Source organism: Aedes albopictus, chromosome 1 (genome assembly GCF_035046485.1).
Source record: "Aedes albopictus strain Foshan chromosome 1, AalbF5, whole genome shotgun sequence".
In the NCBI taxonomy this organism is placed as follows: domain Eukaryota; kingdom Metazoa; phylum Arthropoda; class Insecta; order Diptera; family Culicidae; genus Aedes; species Aedes albopictus.
This window is the reverse complement of record NC_085136.1, coordinates 234,818,659-234,839,657: the sequence shown is the minus strand read 5'-3', so window position 1 is coordinate 234,839,657 and position 20,999 is coordinate 234,818,659. Positions and strand designations below refer to the sequence as shown.

The following is a 20,999-nucleotide window of genomic DNA, read 5'->3' as shown; positions in this document are numbered from 1 at the left end:
TCTGCGAAAATGAGCCATTTCAAAAAGCAGACATACCTTAGCATTTTTGCACCCACGTGATTTATTAAATCTGCTCACCGACACAATTCGTTCTTATTAAACATTTTCGAAATCATTTAAATTCATGCTTTGCCCAATATTGTTAAAATTATTCCTATTGTGCGCCGCTTTATTTACGTTTTTTTTGACAACTCTCTCCTCTCTACTCTCGCACTTCCTCTCTCTGGTTGTAGAAAACTACCGTGTTATGGGGCACGGTGTGTTGAAACAGGATTATTATCGCACTTTCATGAACCTAAAATATTTTTTCGTTATAAGTTAGCCTTAGCTGTATATATTAAGATTCTGGAGGTTAAAAAATCTTTCATCGGGGAAAATTAAAATAAATTCGATTTTAGTAGTTTATCACTTTTCCCATATGATATGGTATTACGCAAATCTGATGAACCTAAACTCCGCTAGAAAAAGTCCCCCTTCTATTAATAAATTTGAAACCATTTAGTGAGAAACGAATGTAAAAATCTTTACAACGAGTTCAAATTTGTTTGGCATTCGTTTCATGTGCCCAGCCCACTACAGTCTGCCGAAAGTCATAAATCATAGAAGTCTACATTTCTACCATTTGTCCGGCACATAGATACTTGCAATGGAGGTAAACAAATACTTCCCATTTGTGCGACTCATACATTTGAGGAAGCGCCATACACCTGTGACTCGTAGCATTTGCAGCACATATTCTTCATGTGCTAATTTGCCTGAAATGGTGGGTATTGGTTGCACATATGTTGTATGCCAAACCATGTAACGATACACCTAAACGACGATCACACGGCCACGAAAGGTGCTTCGATTGGAAAATCATTAAACAAATATGGTGACTTAATCACGCGTATTTTTCAACATTCATGTTAACAGTACATTTACTTGTTTTGAGCTAGTTTAGCAGAAATACTGATAGCTCTTCGAATATAATAAGAACTTTCATGTTTATTGTGCTCTGATTTTACTGGGCTCGATGTTTTACGAACAAGTGAAAATTTATCCTACAAATACTTTTGTTTGCATGTAGGACACATAGGGCCGATTTCTTCACCCTGACATAAGCGTTAAACCAGGTTTAACTATATGGGTAAGCTGGTTTACTGATTAATCCGAGGTGAAGAAATCAGCCCTTAGAGAATAGCTTTGATTACTCTTTCGGCACACGCCCTTGATACACGTTCTTTAAGGTAAGCATATGTAATCACTTTATTTTATTGTGAATTCAATCAATGTTTGATTGAAACAGTTTCAGATTTGATGATGATGAACCTGGGCATGTTAGCGGAATACATGTACGTAAACAGAATATCGGATTAAGTACGAGACACTGAAGATGACCTAACAGTTGAGGTCGAAATACGTATCTATCAAATTATGCAAAATCGTAGTGCAATTAAAAGGAAGAGTCCTTAGCTCTATTTTCTTTTTTACTTAATTTTAGATATGTTCATTCTTGTTTATGCTGAGAACAAATTTAACTAAATCTACAGATAAAATGAAAATTGAAAATGTAGAACAATATTAAGAAAACATGTTCTGGGAATGTCATAAAATATATTAAAAAAACAACAACAACAGTGATGTGTAAAATGAGGCAAGATTGACGCAATTTGAGGTTTCAATACAACTTTCTAAGAACATTTATTAGTTATTTTATGCTTCATTTAGGAATCATTGGATAGATTTTGATTCCTAAATAGTTATAACACATAGAATAAGGTTGGAAGGTATCGAGTGAACGGGTGACTTTTAATTCGTTTTTATCACATTTCTCCCCATACTGAATCTGTTGACAAACTCACTTTGCAAAAATGAAGGGATTTTACTTGGGAAAAATAAGTTTTATTTTATGCAGTCATAACATTAAAACCATTAAACTGCATGAAGTTTTTATCAAGACCAAAGTGTCTTATAAAATAAACTACAGATAACCCAGACGAAGATAGAAAAAAAAACACTGCACGAGACTACCATTATTGAAATTCATCAGATTACTTGCAAATTGATATGTTTCCAATATATTCTAGGCTTATACTATAAGATGTCATTCACATTGACATATATTAAGCATGCGTTGCATTCGGTAAATTCTTAATAAAAACATGTGATGTTTTGAAAAAGATTTCAATACAATTTCTATAATTATCCTTGTCCAAATGATTGTTTGATTAAAAAAAATGTTATGACATTCAAATTGCTTATCATGACTAGATAACATCACGTTAACCCGCTGTTTCTTCTTATCCCACCCGTTTTAACTTGGCCCGGTGTGCCTTATTTTAAACCAAATGTTGAATAATCATTTTTGAATGCATTAACATAATATGACAACGCCAATCTTATGTATTTTGCGTTAACTTTTTGTTGTTTGAGACTCAACAGCCCACTTAACCCTGAGGTATCATAATTTTAATATTTTGTATGGACAAAAGTCCTCAACAGATCAGTGCAGAACTTTTACAAATGAGTCATGCGCGCTCAGTATAGTCGACTCATACTTTTTGACAAATATCCATGTGGATGTGGTTTGACATGCAAAGTATGTGCAACAAATAACCGCCAATTCAGGCAAATTAGCGCATGAATGATATGTGCTGCAAATGGTATGAGTCACAGGTGTATGGCGCTTCCTCAAATGTATGAGTCGCACAAATGGGGAGTATTTATTTACCTCCATTGCAAATATCTATGTGCCGGACAAATGGTAGAAATGTAGACTTCTATGATTTATGACTTTCGGCAGACTGTAGTGGGCTGGGCACATGAAACGAATGCCAAACAAATTTAAACTCGTTGTAAAGATTTTTACATTCGTTTCTCACTAAATGGTTTCAAATTTATTAATAGAAGGGGGACTTTTTCTAGCGGAGTTTAGGTTCATCAGATTTGCGTAATACCATATCATATGGGAAAAGTGATAAACTACTAAAATCGAATTTATTTTAATTTTCCCCGATGAAAGATTTTTTAACCTCCAGAATCTTAATATATACAGCTAAGGCTAACTTATAACGAAAAAATATTTTAGGTTCATGAAAGTGCGATAATAATCCTGTTTCAACACACCGTGTGGGGTAATAGTAATGTGTGCAATTTTAACTCATAAACAGCGACCGATTGTTCTGTTACTTAGTGTAATCATATTGGCAGCATGTTCTTGAAAATAGTTACAATGTTTGGCAAAAATACAGCCTTGTTTCGCGATAAACGCGTACAGCGGTTTGATCAATTTTACCCTGCGTTGAACAACATCACCCAGTTTCACGGTACGTTTTCCGTTCTGACGAACCGCGATTAAAATTGATTGGAGTTTTAGACCAAAAAAGTGGAAAACGCGTCGGTTTTTCACGATAAACGGCTGGCTAGGCGAAAGTCAATATAGTTTCAAATAATCGATTAACTTATCTCAGTGCTATGTTGTATGGACGATTAATAAAAAGTGATTTAAAAAAATTGGCGACGTACTTGCCGAAGATAAAAAGTGCAGTGAGTGCTTCTTTTTGGCACGAAATTGTGGAAATCAAGTGTAAATTAAAAGTAGTGCTTCCCGACGGATGAGAAATATAGTTGTCTACCACAAGTAGCAACCTGAGTGCATTTCTACAAAGGTAAGCAAGAAAAATTTGGAGAATTTGTTCACCACCCTCCACGCTATTCGATGACTGAGGTGAGGGGAGTAAGGTGTAAGGGGGAGACTGGCTGCCATACTCGCTGCCATTATGAAACCCCTGCAACTATGTCCTTAAAACTTCTAGATAAAAATCAGCGGTAAAAAGAAAGTGTATTGCGCATAAACAATGAAAAAAGACCAGAAGGACATCCGTTGACAGTAGCAAAAGAAATAGATTTTCTGTGAAAAAGAGAGCTAGGCCTGCAAAAAACTTAGAACGATAGTTTGATAGAAGATAATAAGGGCCTGTCCATAAACTACGTAGACTCTTATGGGGGGATGGGGAGGGGGGTTTGTCTGGCCAAAGTATACGCTCTATCCAAATTTCGAAAATTTTGTATGAACAAAAGTCTACGCGGAGGGAGGAGAGGGTCTGAGATGGCCAAAAATGAGTCTACGTAGTTTATGGACAACGCCTAACAAAGTACTCAGCGTAACAGAGTCACAGTGGTCAGTGGACATGTTCTTGAGCTGCTGGATAGCAGCCTTAATTTCCTTCATCAACGTGGGATTCGGCTCGGTTTCCCTCCCTGCTGTACTGACGTAGTTATTTCTCTCGCTAACTTGGTCCTCTATGTCTGCGCTCTCCGCCTCATTCAGGTGTTCGTCGTAATGCTGCTTCCACCTTTCGATCACCTCACGTTCGTCCGTCAGGATGCTCCCGTCCTTATTCTGGCACATTTCAGCTCGAGGTACGCAGCTTTTGCAGATTGCGTTGGGCTTCTGATAGAACTCCTGTGTTTCTTGTTAACGGCACACCAGTTCAAATCACTCTCACTTCGCTTCTTCCAGGCGGCGAGTTTTCTCTTTGTCCCTGAAGAGGTAGGTATGTTGTTCCAGCGTTCGTTTATATCGTTCTATGTTTTGCCGAGTCCCGTGTTGCTCCATGACTGCCTTCGCTGCATTCTTCGCCTCTCTATACACTCATCGTCGAATCAATCGCTCCTTCGTCTCCCCTCCACATACTACACGATGACGATCGACTGCATAGTTTGGAATTCTATCTCAGGAATGGAATGACTTACGGAAAAGGTTATGCGCTCAAAACAAAAGCACTTCATTGCATTTCCAAGCAAACATTAAGCCGTAATTAGGCATCAAGTCGGTTCTTTAGTCGAATATTAAATCTGGCTAACAGAGCTAATTGGTTCTATATCCTCTAATAAAGCTGCTCAAAAGCCATTTTTGACGAATTATTCGGCTGAATACTGCCAACTTCTAAATTTCGTACCAAGTCTCTGGGAGCGAGAGTTGTCAAAAGTTATACAAAGAAAAAAGAAAAATAGTTCATCTCCTGTCTTTCTAACTTCTTTTGCTTCCACTGAAGTTGCTGTTTTGCTGCTTGATTCAGATTCTGGCTGTTGTCCTCCGAGTTCTTGATCGAAAGTTCAAGTCCATTGCGTTTTTCATCTGCCCCACCGATGCATCATGGAATCAGTGTGATCGAACTATAATATTCAAACCAGAGCAATGATTTAGTGGTAAACCCGTTCCTCCGATCCCAATTCGTTAACATTCACATCAAAATGTATCCATCGCGACCGACTTGAGTCTGTTTTGGTCGAAATTTTGATTGATATAAACGTCATGTAATCCAAGCCCTGTGACAGCACTGACAAACTTATTTACAGCTTGTAAGCTTAATATAGGCATACAGTGCTTATTTTAGTTCTTACTGATTATAGTGCCGATAAACATTAGGAATGCTCATATAGAGCTTTTAAGCACCGAAAAGCTGTTCAATAAGCGTTACAATTCTCAGAACAGTGCTTAGTGGTTACCTGTGTATGGTTCCTTTGTTACATGAACCGTCTGGTAAATGTTTACGGTACGAAGGAATTCCCTTTCAATATTTCTTGAATCGATTAACACACGATTCATGAAAACATGTGCCTGTGTTTATCATTGCGTTAGGTGTAGTAAAAATTTAAAGTAGAAAAAGTATGAGAAGTTAGTTTGTGTTATACCTACACTCCTCATAACTACATAACAGTTACATTTAAAAAAGTAGGCATTGAAGAAAATGGAGCAGATGATTTGGAGATGATCCCCGGTATGAGCCATTTTACGAAGTGACAACAATGTTGATGATGATATTGATTTTCACGGGTTATTGGACGCTACCTCCTGTCAAAATTCATTCATAAAATCGGCTCGTAAAATGGACTATTAATTCAATATCGACAAAAACTTTAAATTTTAATAATTAATAACAATAACAATAAAAACTTCAAATGTTACAAATATGCAATTATGGGCAGTACATGAACTTGTAAATATGTCTCTGATCGTTATCTGAATATGTAGCGCTCAGATAAGGTGCCATTAGACTGTTTGCTATGATGACAAATATTTGACCAAACAAGCCCAACAAATGACCAACACAACGTGAATCATGACAACCGTGGATAAATGTCGGACTACAATGACAAATATATTTACCCGTCAGATGGACTCTTACAATCACTAGCTCTAATCTAATTGGGTTGTTTAGTGAATAAAATATTGCTATTTTATATAGCCTAATCGAAAGAGCTCACTTTTCTAAGCATAACGTGATTTTATTGGATTCCAATACCTTTGTTTTGATGGTCAAATTAACAAAACAATTTTAATTTTCGTGGATAGAATGACAGTTCAATCGATAAAGTGACAGTTCGACCCGAACAAAAAAATTTCCCCATACAAACTTTAAATGCATTTTAAAAATAGTTCCCGGACTCCAAAAATTATGAAATTTTGGATTTCGAATAAGTTTTGGGCGGAGAATCCGATTATGAAATAATCCGGATACCCCTAAAGAACCCAATTGCCTACTTTTGGCCCATTTCGGGGTGCTATTAGCATTAATAATTTTATGCAAAAAGCCAGATATGTAAGCAGCAAATGCTACGAACAAAAAGGTAACCTTTTTGGAAAAATACAATCACAAGATAGACCGAGTAACCCAAAACAAGTAGAAAACCCAAGCAAAGTTTCATAACAACCGGATAACATATTGTGTTATCTGATACCAAAAATAATAAACTAAATTTGTTCTCATTGTGGCTGAATAAGCAGGCAACATAACAAACATGATAACAACCAAGTATACCCGCGATACCAATAAAATATTTTGCTATCAGAATGATATTTGCAACGGTCATTGATAACTAACTTCCGTTGTTGTTGTCGACAATGATACCCCCAGTTTGACAGGTAATGATAACATGCACTACCAAGTTGATAACACAAAATTGTAAAATTTATTCTGGAGCGAATACTAGTTTTCAGTTTGTTACTGCTCAGTTATTGTACTTTGCTCGGGAAACCCGTCATCCTGGTAACGCCCAGAGTGTCTGAAAGCTCATGTATACATGAATGAGACAGTGTGCCATGCGCTGGTTTGAAATGCGTCTCAAGAAAATTTGTGAGATTTGAGATCATAGCATGCTCATCAAAAATTTTGTGTGCGCACCTCAATGAGACGTCTCGTGAGACTCGTCTCATTGAGATGTTCGTCAGTTAAAACGAATTGAACCGGAATTATTTGAGTGACCCAGATTAGTTCTTATGAACCTGACCCTACCCTAGAATTAAGGCAGATAAATATCCGGGGATTCGATTCATATCCACGAGCGGTTATGGCGGCGGTGGGTATAAGCAAGCGGTTCGGATTTTGACGTTGCTTGGGGGAAAATCGAAGCGGTTCTGTACCCCTCCTCAGTCCTCACTGTTTCGCAGATCGTTGGGTGGCGTCAATCAGTTGCTGTCCTCACGATTGGTATTGGTGTATATCACCTTCTTCAGAAGCTATGGAAGGTACACAACTCTGGCGCACTACACATTCAACTTGCCTTGACCCCTATTTTTCGACACCGCTGGGAGTTGTGATTACTTCATTAGTCTCAGAGGACGCATAAATACTATTCTCGTTTCTAGTCGCTCTAGACTCTACTTTACAAACCGATGATGCTTTTTGTAAGGTGGAAATAGAAGTAACCTTAGTAGAAACTTCTGTTTCCGCCGATTGATAATCTTCGGATTGATGAAAGTTGGGGAACAATTTCCCTCCAACTCAAATGACCCTTCATTGCTCTCCGTTGGTCAAACAAAACACGCCCAAAAAATCATCAATCGGAAGCACATGAATTCAGTGACAAATTTTGAAAACGACGTATAATCAATGCTACACCATTGATTATACGTCGTTTTCAAAATTTGTAACTGAATTGTCCTAACGGGTATCAACAGCACTCTTACGCAGTCTCCCAAAAGATTATGGAAGTTAGACAGACATGCTCACATCACTTAGAAAGAAGTCCGTTCCAGGATTGTTCCTGTTATCACTTTTCTCGTCGTTATCAACCTCCGGGTGCATTCCATCTGCCCCAGCATACTTATGACCTAAACCCCCTCCGTCCTCGGAAAACGTCTACTCAATCCATGACTCAATCTCAGTTGAACATTATCTGTAAATCCTAGTGAAGGGTTCGAGAGTGTATAAAGTCGGCCCTGCACCTGGAGCTTGGCTCATTGAGACGTCTCATTGAGACTCGCAATGCTAATGTGATGTGCACCAACATTACGAGTTTCATGCTCAAGGAATTTTCATGTGCTCACAGCCAACTTGTCTCAATCTCATATTGAGATTTGTGCGTACAGATACTCTGGTAACGCCAGTCGGGGTGACATTGGGCCTGGAGGGTAACTTTGGGCCAAAAATCAAGATAAAGATACTAACATTTTTTAAAGTGATCATCAAAAAGTGGATAATATATGGTAATTTTTCCATTCAAAAAAATTGATGTGATTTATGGGATATATGGTTAGGCGTACTGTACAATGTTGTTGTTTTAAAATGCTTAGTAGGAAACAGCTGAACACCGAACATGTAATGAATAGCTGTTTTCTAGGTGTATTGAGCAGTTGTTTTGATGAGTAACATAAGTTTTCTTGGTTTTGTATGCTATTTTGCATGAAAAACTTATTTATTTGAATTGTAGTACAAATAATTTATTTTGGAGGTGAATTTGGACCATATAAAAGCCATGTTATCAGTTCGAGAACCCTACAAATGAGAAATAAAACAACTGAAAGTAATCATATTATTTTAGGCTTAATACAGTGTAAAGTTTTGGAAGTAAATGTAAGCCTCATTCAAAATTAAAAATGTACGCATATCAGATCCTAGGTATATGATGAATAAACACGATTTTCGTCTTATGAGAATGATAGTTGAGTTATATTTAAGAGATAGTGTATTTATTGTATTGGAATATTGATTGTTTACAATGGATGTAACTTTCTCCTTTGTTTGTCTGTGAGGTTATATTAAAGTTGCTAGATACTGATTGGTTGTGTGCAAGCATCTATACAAGGTGTTAGGTTCATGAGTGCAAATTTTTTAAGGGGTGTTAGAGGACCATTAATGGTGAAAAAAATTGTTCTACGCATATGGTCAAATCTCAACTGTTACGTAGTTATTAAATTTTACATGTTTTGTACTATTATTGCCTTAACTGGCTATAACTTTAAAATAGTCGAATTTATCGCAGTTTTTTAGCCCTTATTCGAAAGATTATTAAATTTTCTATCAAATGACACCTTTGAATCGATTGGTTTAGTTAAATAACTAAGTTTTTAGAGTAAAATAACTCAAAAGTATTGTGTTTCAATTTGATTTTGTAACGGTTGAGATTTGCCCATATGCGTAGAACCATTTTTTCATCATTCATGATCCTCTATCTCCCCTCAAAAGGTTTGCACTTACGAACCTAAAACCCTGTATATTCACTAGTTTTGATTTGCAAGCGACATTTTCTCACATTGAACTATTTTGTTTGAATTTTAGTGTTTTTCAACCTTGATTTAGAGCTAAAATATTGTTGTAACGACCTACAAAGGGATGGACCATGCAATTTTAGCTCAATGACACCCCCACTGATGATACCAGACTTAACAGAGTAACAGGGCACGATTTATGTCTCGCCTCGCGTCGTTTGTTGTTAATTTGCAATGTTTTATAAGCGTGCATTTGAAATGTTCTATTTTATTTTGCTTTTGTTGCAATGTCGCTCAACGCAGGGACTAAAGATTTGTAGTGCTCTATTTTATTTTTTGTTTGGCTTAAAATTTACTTTACTTCAGTTTCAAATGGTATACAGTTTCTTACCGATTTTGGCAACACGAGGTGAATTTTATGTTGCCAAATTGGGGTGTTGCCAAAATCGGTAATTTTTTTTGTGGATTATTTTCAACTTTTATACGTCAATTTGGCTTATATTTTAAATAAGGACTATTCACAAGTTATAAAACGATCCCTGTAGGTGACGTTCATAAATTACGTCATGATTTGTAAAATTGTTGGTTTTGGAAAATTTGATGAATTTTGATTTTTTGAAGAAGAGTAAGGCTAAAATATAAATACATTTACAAATACAAACGATTTTTCGGTAAAAAATTTTGGTCAAAATTTTTTGTTGCCAAAATCGGTAAAAAATTGTTGCCAAAATCGGGTGTTGCCAAAATCGGTAAGAAATTGTTGCCAAAAACGGGTGTTGCCAAAATCGGGAAGGAAATGTTGCCAAAAACGGGTGTTGCCAAAATCGGGAGTAGACAAAAACGGGTGTTGCCAAAATCGGTAAGAAACTGTAGCACAATCTTCGACGGTCTTGGGCGATGTTCCTCGAGTTTTCATTTTTTTGTGGGTCAAATTGCCTGAAATTTGGCCGTATATTTCAGTTTGGTAAGGAATGTTTTGAAGCCAATTTCATGACGAAGAGAACAAAACTGCCGAAGAAAAGCTCCCCTATGTGGAATTGAACGGAATTTCTTCATCTTCAATAAATTCAGATGAATTGGAAACTAAAGTTAGACTGTATGTCTTGCATGGTTCGGAAAATACGGAAACCTGGATCTTTAAGCTCTTTTCTTTAAAATATATATTATATTTTCAACAAAGTTGTGATATCGTTAACCCTAATCAGACTCAACCATGCAACCATTCCAAACATCAAACGCAACAAAGCGTATACGTTCGTCAGCTACCCATACCAAAAAAGAACCTCTCACCTCTCGCAGGCGAACAAGCGAGCGAGTTGTGTTCATCTAGCAGCACCATCGGTAACATGGTGGGTACCCTACTGCTGCTGCCGTCTTCGTCGTAGTGCGTTTCCACTCACAGACTAATCGAACGCGGATCCCTTTTGCCTCAGCTCGATAGTCGAATATCTCTTTTTCGGACGTGTGAGTCTGTGTGTGCAAGCAGTAGAGTATCGCAAAAAAGGACGGTCTTTTTCTCGGTCTGTCGGTCGGTCGGTCGAACGGTCAAATCCGGATTTGGTGCCATGAAAATTCGACCCGCTTGAGTCCGTAACGGTTACGGCTAGTTCGGTTACTTGGAATCAGGTGTGGAGAAGTGTTGTGATACTGTTTTTGTAGTGCGGAGGAAAACAGTCAAGATCGGCAGATTTTATCAGGAAATTGGATAAAACGGGTTGGGACATAACGTGGCCAAATTATAGTGAATCTTGACGTCCTGCAGAAAATGAAGTAAATATCCGTGGAAAGGTTCGCCAGCGGTTCCACGAATAGCTGAAAAGTTTACGTGGATTGTCTATCAAGGTGTGCTTGTGGAGGAATCATTCTTCGAGTGATGCAATTGTGAAGAACCGTGATTTTTTCCTGACATTTCTGGATTAGGTGAAAATTAGTCATGCGACGGGCCTGGTCCTACTTTGGGCCATCTAGATGGAGTTCTTCGACTAAAATAGGTAAGGTCTCGCCGTTTGCTAGGCCGGGTTTGGGATAGAAAGCTCAAAATTAATCGAAAACGACTGGGGTAGTGCCATTTTTCTCGTGATGTCTTGCATCTGTCAGATTTTCTTCCTAGTGTAGTGCTCTTCCCGTTTTTTAGTCTGTACGATGAAGCATCTCATTAAAAAAAGGTTAGCCTGCTCGTTCGTACGCTGCTGCTTGACGTACTTTCTACAGTCGAGAATATCTTACGGTAGTATGCGTTACTCACCTCCGCAGTTTGACAGTTAATCTCACGAACACAATCAAACAAATGTGTAGAGTGTTTTCGGTAACTTCGAATATGTGGGGGTATCGGTGAGACCGTTCCATTTGCACCGGTATCTCACTTCATTCATCCTTTGACAAAATTGCTCAGAGGAGACCATATTTGTAGGTAAACATTGTTGCGTTCTTTTCCGATTTGTACAATCTTGAGTTGATCATCGTCCGCTTGGCGTAGAAGGTTCCAAGCTGGTGTTGATTATTTTGCCCAAGAAACGGTGAACGTCAAACTGATGGACAGACAGGTTTCACTAATACCAAAGTATCCTTCAGGAGTTGGGTATGGCTTACGAGAGATTGATTTTTTCTTGCACTTTTTCGTCCGTATGGTGCTTCTCTTGTCTAGTTTGCGTTCCAACTTGGATGGTTTTACGTGACCGTTCCACGAGTTTGGATATGCCTCTCGCTGCTCTACGTGTGCCTTTTGGTTTGTTATCGGTTTATTTTGATTGCAAGAGAAGACGAATTCGGTTGTCGCCGAGGAGTTATTGCGGTAGTAAAGTTTCCCGCTTTAGGGTGGATGACGGGCTGCTTATTGGATTTATTTGCGGTACGATGCAAAAAAGATTCGCACGCTACGGGGAATTTGAACTTGTAATTGGAATGTGACCTTCGCATTCTCGAGGAAAAGCGGTGCTCCAGAATCAATGCGTTTGCTAATTTTTATTTCGATATTGAAAGATTTCAAATGTAATCTAGCTTATTATAGAAAAAATGAGCATTGAAAACATAAAATGTACTTAACATGTACTTATTAGATCTTTTAGATCTTTAAGCGGAATTCGTGGTTTTTGTTTCTCAGTATACCTAATTTATTTATCTTCTGTGACTTTTGTTAGCTGACCCCTTAAACTTCTTCAAGTGAAAACTTATGTGCATTCCATTATTTAAGTGGAAAGAAGCTAAAAAAGATCTTCCAAAAATCAGAGTCACTTTTCCTAAAACTTTAGCCGTACTCTCATAGAGAACTTCAACATCTCAGCTGTCATTTTTATAAGGATTTCTTTCGGAGTTCATCACGCGATCAGCGTTTTTTCCTCAAAGTGTTTTAAACGGGACGTTTGTGTGTGCGCACAGGGGTAGGAGAGGTTCATGCGTTCTCACGATCCATTAACATTGCTCCTCAACACGGGACCTTTTTTATAGAATGAGAAAATCTGCTGATCAGATATCCAAGAGGTGGTTCCTCGGGTTATGTGGGTTTCGACCCACAAATAACTCATTCTTTCTCTTCTTTACCTTTGCGGTACGCCCGTTAGGGATGACTTCGACATGGGGGACCGTAAATGAGTACACTTTAATAGTGAGTAACTGGGGACCGGATCACAACGTCCGAGGCCATATTGTCTCGGTTGTTAAGTCGCATTTTTTTTTGTGAAATAATGTCCAAAAGTTTGGATGCGTTATAATATCCTATGTGCCTTCTTTCCTTGGACTTCGTGACATATCTGAATATTTGGACGTTATACTCCGGAATGCGCCATAAAGTCCTGGGACATTATGGCCTCGGACTTTGATACTGCGCGGACGTTATGAACCGCCTTAACTTGTTGGGGGGGCCAACTCAGCTAGCTGTTGTTCAGCTCGCCATTTTCACTGTAGTTCAAGTACGATTCGAGAAACCGTGGAAGTAACGGAATCCCACTTGTCCGCACATCGCCCGAAGCTTGACCCTCCGTACTCATTCCTCCTACTGATTTTGTCAGTACTTTAGTAGCCATTACTTTTGTGTGACAGTACATGAATTTGACCTCATTTTCTTATCGAAAAGAAAGCTTGTAACAATATGTGTTGTTCTTCTTCTCCTTCTTGGCGAAACGTTCCCACTGTGACAAAGCCTGCTTCTCACAGGTATTAACTCAGAACTTCTTCTGTCAAAGATCATTTTGTGTATATCATGTGTCAAGCTCGAAGATTTTTTTTCTCGCCGCTGTTGGAGAAATGAAGCCACTGCGTACAATAGGCTGAACTTTTAAGGCGCTAGTAATCAGTTTATGCCACGACGCGTCGTCTTCCAGTCAGGTGCAATGGATTTCATAAACCCCAAGAACTTCCCAGGTTCGGCAGATCAGATCTCACTGGGTTGCAAGCAACCACTATTCAGAAATCTCTGCCTGCGCGTGTTTAAAGCTCCACAACTGCAAAGCAGATGTTCCGAGGTTTCACGTTCCGTGTTACAGAAACGGCAGATATCACTCTGAATGTAATCAATATTTTCCAAGAGGTACTTGCTCGGGCAGTGTCCAGATACTAGAAGATGCACGTGGCACAAAGCTACTCTATGCCCAAGTCAAGAAAATAATTCTCATTACGAAGTATTGTTGGATCGACCGGGAATCGAACCACGGTGCTCTACAGCTGTGGCTATGTTATCTGTAATGATACAAACATACTCGGTGGATCCCCACACAACATGATATCTTGAGGGCATACGCCACGGCTACAACGATTGCTATTTGACACACTATCTTGCTAAAATCTCGATCCATGTCCAACCCCTTGAACCACGCTGTCTTCTTGATATCTGTGGGAGAATTGAATGTAACCACCTGCCCAATTCTCCTGTATCCCATTTTTGTTGCCAACGAACCAAGGCATGCTGACGAGCAATTGAAAAAAAAAAATCATTGAAGGCGATATTACGATCATAAATATCGCCTTCCATAGCGCCCATTTTGGCGGGTGAGTCCGCTTTCTCATTGTCCGGGATCGATGCAAAAGGAACCAAAACAAGATGATATTAGGGGTTAGGTGCTAGTAGTGGACCCTGCGCCTATAGTGGACCCCCTGCAAAAAAAACCAAATATAAATGCCTAAATCAACTGATTCCAGGCAACTTACACCGGGAGAACATCAATTACATTGCTGGCACAGCAGTTCCTGGCAAACAAATTGATCAGTGGCCACAAAAATAGATTATTTTAACTATTTCATGAATGTAAACACTCAAATGGATCCACTATAGGCTCCGTCGGCAGCGCGACAGCTAACATGGAAATCAAATGGGGGGTCCACTATAGGCGCCACGATATTTGTAAATAATCCTATAATGGACCCCGATAGGGTCCATTATACAGGCAACATCGGTGCGTATTTTCAAATGCGTATTTCACTGGATTATTTTATTAATGTTGTATGTTTGACGGTCTTAACATGAAGAGGGGTCATGAAACTTGTTATAAAATTTCAGTTTGGAACAATCCACGGACGTAATATAGTTAAAAAGCCGCAGAAGTAAATTTCGATGGCTTAGGGGGTCCACTACTAGTACCCAAACCCTATATTCTTGATTCAAAAGATCACTTGGAAATGATCGTATTTCGCTTAGGAAATACTTGAAGTGCTTTACCGGCCTGTTTGAGCGAATAGCCTCAATTGGGTAGTGTATAGCCGGCAATTCTGCGATATAAACTGGTAAGGATTTTGAAGTTAATGGGCGGCGCTATGAAGCTCATTAAATACACCGATTCCAGTGCAACCATTTGTTTTTGATCCGTCAGTGCTTGCCATAAATATTGGAATGTGCTTCAATCGGAGCGGATCCGGGATTCCACGGGTTTCTTGCATCATGATCAGATCAAAAACTATAGTGGAATCGGAGAAGTCTGAGAAGCAATCACGGTTGAGAACATTCGAAGAAGGGTTAACCTCCAGAGTAGTACACTGTCATAAATTTAGTTTGATGAATTCGTTCGATCAGCTTTTCAAAGTTTTCAATTACCAATGGATTTAGCACCTCACAGCGGATGAGGAACCTTAACGACAATTCTTCGAAACGATCTGATAAAAGAAGTACATACTCCGAAGACAACAATAATGGATACGCTCTAGTTTAAGGATTTATGTTTTCGCGGCGGACTGATAGCTAAAGCTACCGTATTCGAGAACGGACAGTATCGTTGGCCGATACGCATGAAGTTGATTCGTTGTTGGCATTTCTTATACAGATAATTAATGTGCTTTCCCCATGTGCCTTTGGAGTCGAACCAGACCCCCAGATACATATGCGAAAGAGCTTGTGTGAGTTCCTTACCCAAAAATTGAAACTCTAGATCGGCTGGATCACGCTTCCTAGAAAAGACAACTAATTCAGTTTTCTCCGGAGAAAATTCGATACTCTGCTTTACAGCCCAAGCAGACAAAATGTCCAGAGTATCTTGCAATGGTCCTTGCAGATTTTCCGCCTCTCTCCGGTGCCAGACACCACGGCGTCGTCCGCAAGCTGGCGTAGCGTGCAATTGTCCACGAGACATTCGTCGATATCTCTGACGTAAAAATGGTAAAGAAGGGGGCTTAAGCATGAGTCCTAGGGGAGACCCATGTAGCTAATTCGTGAAGTTACCGAGGTTCCATGAGAGGAAAACATGTGCCTCTCAGACAACAAGTTGTACAAATAGTTGTTTAAGATCGGAGGAAGCTCACTCTCATTTGTCTCATTTGTTTGTCTGAAAGTACATCAACGCAAACTGCATCAAAAGCCCTCTTAATATCCAAAAGTACTGAGCCCATTTGCTCTTTTTAACCGTAAGCCAGTTGAATTTCTGCAAAAATCAGCGCAAGACAATCGTTCTTTCCCTTGCTTCTGCGGAAACCAATCTGAGTATCTGAAAGAAGGCCGTTCGATTCAACCCATATATCCAGGCGATGGAGAATCATCTTCTCTAGCAGTTTGCGTAAGCACGACAACATCGCAATTAGACGATACGAGTTGTGATCCGATGCGGGCTTTTGGATGGCAATAACCCTTACTCGTCTCCAGTCATCCGGAACAATGTTGCTCTCCAAGAATAGATAGAACAAATTCAATAAGCGCCTCTTCACGACGTCTGGGAGTTGAACTTTATTCTATCCATTCCTGGGCAACAAGGATGGGAACACTCACTTGCAAAGAGTTACACTCACTTGAAGTTTTCTCAGCTCAGAAGCGTGCAATCAAGGAATGATGTATGGACGACTTTTGCCTTGTGGTTTGGTCTAAAACTTTTCCGAATGGAGTAGGGGTCGCATACGCATACCAAAGTCGTGAAGGAGCTGCGTAGGCAACTCTCCAGGAGGTGAATGTAAATTACACTCACCTCGTGGAGAGTCACTTTCACAGCCCTGTCACGACTTTGAGATGCGCGTGCGATCCCTAACCTATTCGGCAAAGTTTTAGACCAAACCACAAGGCAAAAGTCGTCCATACATCATTTCTTGATTGCACGCTTCTGAGCTGAGAAAACTTCAAGTGAGTGTAACTCTTTGCAAGTGAGTGTTTCCATCCTTGCTGGGCAGAGTTGTTACATGACAGAAGCGCGAGTGAAACCTCTAGCATCGAAAATGGTGAATCCATCGCATTCCTTTCGGGTGTAGGGTTTCGAGAACCATTTTAGTCGGGTTGCTATCCGACATCCTGATGACGTGACCCGCCCACTGTAGCCTCCCGATTTTCGCGGTATGGACGATGGTTGGTTCTCTCAGCACCTGATGCAGCTCGTGGTTCATTCGCCTTCTCCAAGTCCCGTCTTCCATCTGCACTCCGCCGTAGATGGTACGCAACACCTTCCGTTCGAAAACTCCAAGGGTGCACTGGTCCTCTGTACGTAGGGTCCATGTTTCGTGCCCATAGAGGACGATCGGTCTAATCAGCGTTTATAAATCGAACTTTATTCGATCGTAGAGTTCTGCGGAGTCCAAAGTAAGAACGATTTCCTGCCACAATGCGCCTCTGAATTTCTCTGCTGGTGTCGTTGTCGGCGGTCACCAGTGAGCCCAAGTACACGAATTCTTCAACTGCCTCGATTTCATCACCGTCGATAGAAATTCGGGGTGGCGGGCGCGGAGATTCCTCCCTGGAGCCCTTTGCCATCATGTACTTTGTCTTCGACACATCATTGATTAATCCGATTCGCCTGGCTTCACTCTTTAGTCGGATGTACGTTTCCGCCATCGTCTCAAATTTACGAGCAATAATATGCGAGAAATAATAACCTATCCTTCCGACAATGCTGCTTTCCCTCCAGCTGGAAAACTTCAATCATGTTTCCTGTGCACAAGAAAGGTAACCGCAATAACGTTGAGAATTACAGAGGAATTACTTCGTTGTGTGCATGCTCAAAAGTGTTGGAGATCATTATGAATGACGCGCTGTTTGCTTCTTGTAAGAACTACATTTCTTCCGACCAGCATGGATTCTTCCCCAAAAGGTCTACATCCACAAATTTGGTCCAATTCGTCTCATTTTGCTTACGAAACATGGATGCTGGCGCACAAGTTGACACGGTCTATACTGATCTGAAATCCGCCTTCGACCGAGTTGATCACGGTATACTCTTGGAACGACTGAAAATAATTGATGTCTCAGCGGATCTAGTTTGCTGGCTCGGCTCATACCTCAGAGATCGTAACTTGATAGTTAAGATTGGATGTGCTTCATCGCTACCTTTCTCAAATGCGTCTGGTGTACCACAAGGGAGTAATTTGGGCCCGCTTTTGTTTTCGCTTTTCATAAACGAACTGTCGTTTCTACTGCCTCCAGGATGCCGTTTGTTTTATGCTGATGATGTAAAGTTATACATGGTAGTCAAGTGCGTGCAGGATTCCCTGAATTTGCAACAGCTGTTAAATGCTTTTGACGATTGGTGCACCTCGAACATGTTAACAATTAGTATCCCGAAATGCAGTATAATATCGTATCACCGGAAGCACAAGCCAATAACCCACACTTACTTCATCAGAGATCAGCCACTCGAACGCGCTCTCGGCTTGTGGCACAAAGCCTCTGCGCGAGCGGTTCAGCTTCTCGTAGAACTTTCGTGTGACCTTAGCGCGGTACAGCTCTTCCATCGCTTCGCGATCTCGTTCTTCCTGCTGGCGCTTCTTCATCCGGAAGACTGAATTCTGCCTGTTCCGCGCCTGTCTGTAACGTGCCTCATTCGATCTCGTGCGGTGTTGCAGCATTCTCGCCCATGCTGCATTCTCGCCCATGCTGCATTCTTCTCGTTTTTCAACTGTTCACATTCGCCGTCGTACCAGTCGTTTCTGTGATTCGGAGTCGCAAAGCTTAGTGCTGTAACCGAGGTACTACCTATGGCGGATGGGATGTTGTTCCAGACATCTTCAAGTGTAGCTGCGCCAAGCTGCTCTTCCGTTGGTAGGGCCACTGCTAACTGCTGCGCGTAGTCTTGAGCCACTTCTACGTTACGAAGTTGCTCGATGTTGAGCCGCGGCGTTCGACTTCGACGTGTGGTGATCAGTGTTGGTAAAATCACACTCAAAGCAGACTCATGAACCGCTCTCGCGTGAGCAAACTCGCGCGCGATTCTGTATCATTTTCTCACGCGCGAGATTTTCATGCAAAATCTCGCTCTCATGAGTCAAGCGCTGAAATCTCGTTCGCTTGTAAAACGAATCCAAATCAATTCGAACGGCATTCAATGTTATTGTACGCTAGGTTTGCTTTTGTTCTATCATATAATCCTAAAAACTTCGATGTAAATAATAAGAACACCAAGAAATAAAGCAATGAGTGAAATCACGAGGCAACTCATGCATGATTTTTTCAGCGGTGAGTTTGGCGAGTCAAAAATCGCGCGTGAAACAACTCAACCATGAGATTTGAGAATATGAGTTTTTACCAACACTGGTGGTGATAACTGTCGAAAGTTTTGAGCGCATGCATACAGCGACTAAGTGGTGATCCGAATCTATATTCGCACTGCGGTATGTGCGGATGTTGGTTATATATGAGAAGAATTTACCGTCGACTAGAACGTGGTCGATTTGGTTTTCTGTTTGATGGTCGGGTGATCTCCAGGTGGCTTTGTGGATATCTTTGCGGGGGAAGAAGGTGCTTCGGACTACCATACCACGGGAGGCTGCAAAGTTTACGCATCGCTGGCCGATGACTCCGAATCACAGAAACGACTGGTACGACGGCGACTGTGAACAGTTGAAAAACGAAAAGAATGCAGCATGGGCGAGAATGCTGCAACACCGTACGAGAGCGAATGAGGCACGTTACAAACAGGCGCGGAACAGGCAGAACTCAGTCCTCCGGATGAAGAAGCGCCAGCAGGAGGAACGAGATCGCGAAGCGATGGAAGAGCTGTACCGCGCTAAGGAAACACGAAAGTTCTACGAGAAGCTAAACCGCTCGCGCAGACGCTTTGTGCCACAAGCCGACATGTGCCGAGATAATCACGGGAATATTCTCACGAGCGAGCGTGAGGTGGTCGAGAGGTGGCAGCAACAATACGATGAGCACCTCAATGGCGACGTTGCACAGGACGAAAGACTTCCGGCCCCTGACCTTCAAGAGATTGAGGAGGAGGTTGGTCGGTTGAAAAACAACAAAGCCGCTGGCGCAGCTCAACTACCAAGTGAGCTTCTAAAATTCTGTGGAGAAGCACTGGTGAGAGCACTCCACTGGGTCATTACCAAGATTTGGGAAGAGGAAGTATTACCGGAGGAATGGATGGAAGGTATCGTGTGTCCCATCTACAAAAAGGGCGACAAGTTGGATTGCGGGAACTACCGCGCGATCACACTACTGAGCGCTGCCTACAAGATACTCTCCCAAATTTTATGCCGCCGTCTATCACCGATTGCAAGAGAGTTCGTGGGGCAATATCAGGCTGGATTTATGGGTGAACGCGCTACAACGGACCAGATGTTCGCCATCCGCCAGGTGTTGCAGAAATGCCGCGAATACAACGTGCCCACACATCACTTGTTCATCGATTTCAAATCGGCGTATGATACAATCGATCGAGAACAGCTATGGCAGATTATGCACGAATACGGATTCCCGGATAAACTGATACGGTTGATCAAGGCGACGATGGATCGAGTGATGTGCGTAGTACGAGTATCAGGGACACTCTCGAGTCCCTTCGAATCTCGCAGAGGGTTACGGCAAGGTGATGGTCTTTCGTGCTTGCTGTTCAACATTGCTTTGGAGGGTGTAATAAGAAGAGCGGGGATAAACACGAGTGGGACGATTTTCACGAAGTCCGTTCAGCTGCTTGGTTTCGCCGATGATATTGATATTATTGCTCGTAAATTTGAGACGATGGCGGAAACGTACATCCGACTAAAGAGTGAAGCCAGGCGAATCGGATTAGTCATTAATGTGTCGAAGACAAAGTACATGATGGCAAAGGGCTCCAGGGAGGATTCACCGCGCCCGTCACCCCGAATTCATATCGACGGTGATGAAATCGAGCCGGTTGAAGAATTCGTGTCC

At 41.0% G+C, this 20,999-nt stretch overlaps 1 protein-coding gene across 1 annotated transcript in view; it reads left to right on the top strand.

The window, feature by feature from the left end:
* The first annotated feature begins 10,769 nt into the window (after window positions 1–10,769).
* LOC109425375 (serine/threonine-protein phosphatase 2A 56 kDa regulatory subunit alpha isoform) overlaps window positions 10,770–20,999 on the top strand; it is a 62,239-nt gene continuing 52,009 nt past the window's right edge. The window contains exon 1 of the mRNA XM_062846445.1: window positions 10,770–11,466. The gene's annotated coding sequence lies outside the window, so the exon portion shown is untranslated. The remainder of the gene's footprint in view (window positions 11,467–20,999) is intronic.